The sequence below is a fragment of the Myotis davidii genome, unplaced genomic scaffold (genome assembly GCF_000327345.1).
Source record: "Myotis davidii unplaced genomic scaffold, ASM32734v1 scaffold332, whole genome shotgun sequence".
NCBI classification, from domain to species: Eukaryota; Metazoa; Chordata; class Mammalia; order Chiroptera; family Vespertilionidae; genus Myotis; species Myotis davidii.
In genome coordinates this window covers 4,551,595-4,553,087 of record NW_006285779.1, presented here as the reverse complement: position 1 = coordinate 4,553,087, position 1,493 = coordinate 4,551,595, and the positions used below count along the sequence as shown (strand labels likewise).

General features: G+C 50.0%; 1 protein-coding gene across 1 annotated transcript in view; it reads right to left on the bottom strand.

Moving 5' to 3' along the window:
- Positions 1 to 1,493, bottom strand: part of CWF19L1 (CWF19-like 1, cell cycle control (S. pombe)) — a 25,307-nt gene that overhangs the window by 23,328 nt on the left and 486 nt on the right. The window lies entirely within an intron of this gene.

Below are 1,493 nucleotides of genomic sequence, written 5' to 3'. Positions count from 1 at the left end.
ATATTTCTTATTGTTTTTCCATTCTCTCTTTCTGGTGTGCTTTTACTGTCCACATCACCAAACATTTTCAAGCTGGGTAGAGACATTAGCATATCTGTTTTAGAAAGACCCTTTCAGTAACAGAGTGCAAGATGGTCTGGAGGAAATTATCAGTGTAAAGGGCAATGTCAAATGAAGATGGGGAAGAGAGAAACAGATGGGAAATTTAGAATTCTGAGGGCCGAAACAGAAGTATCATGGGAAATGGGGGAGAAGGAAGAATGGAGGACAGCTAGCTGCAAGGCTGAGCCACTGAGAGCCTTGTGATATGGACACAAAGTAGAGAACACGCTTACATTTCTTCTAATGCCTGATCTTCCTATCCATCCTACAAAAAGCCAACAATGTTCTTTCCTCAAAAACATCAAGAGAACTCCACTGCGTGCAGAGCCACAGCCTTCCACACGCCCCTCACCTCTCTTCCTAGAGACTTTTCCAAGTTTCCCTGACAGAAACCTTCCCGACTGTCCTCTGATCACTCTCTCCCGCTGCCACTCCCTGGGGTCGTTAGTTCTCCTAATAGTCCCACCCTAGCCATCCTGGGTCTGAATTTTTCTCACGCTTCAAATCCTGGCACATCTCTCAAGTCTTCCTGACCAGGTCAGGAAGTCACTCTCAAAACTTCGGAAAACCCAAAGCAAGCTCTGCAACAAGCTATTAAGCATTTTTACCTTCTGAGCAGCACCTCTTCTAGGGAGCCCTCTGGTCCCTCTCAGTTACCAATTCTTGGTGCTCCCACAGGACCCCGCACTTCCTCTACCATAGAAGTCACATGGAATTACGTTATTCCTGGGATAGCCATGGTCCATTGTACATCACAGGACACCTCAAAATTCACCGTCTCCTCGTGTGAGCCCTTTTCCAGCGTCTCCTAGCCCACTGAAGAAAGACAAAGACCTAGGGCCCCAACAGTGCTGACTCCTTCTTACAACCAGAGCACCTCCAAACCCGGTGACCGTCTCCTCAATAACCCAGAGTCCCTGCCCTCTGCTCCCGCCCTCGCTCCGTCTAATCCTGGCTGCGGCCCTCCATTCTGGCTCTCATTTGTTCTCCGCGTAGCAACTGCAATCACTCTCCAAAATGAAAATCTGAGCATGCCAAGCTGTTCTTAAAGATTTCAATGACTTCCTTAGGATAAAGACAAATATATGAAGGCTTAATCCTCACGTTAAGCCAAATACTCCTATTATACACCCTCGCGGAACTGTGAACCGTCTCCTCCTGCACTGATCACCACCGTGGCTTCACGTGTATCTGATTCTTGGGTTACTGTTCTGTCTCTCTTCACTACAAGTTCCATTCCGGCGGCCCCTCCATGTCCCAGCGCAGTGCCCGGCACGCGGCGAACTGTCCCGTAAACGTGCGCTGAACGAGTGGGTGAATGGAATCCTCTCCTCGCGGCCCCGGCCGCCCGGCCCTCCAGCTCCCTCCCTCCGCGAGCCCGGGCGGAGGAT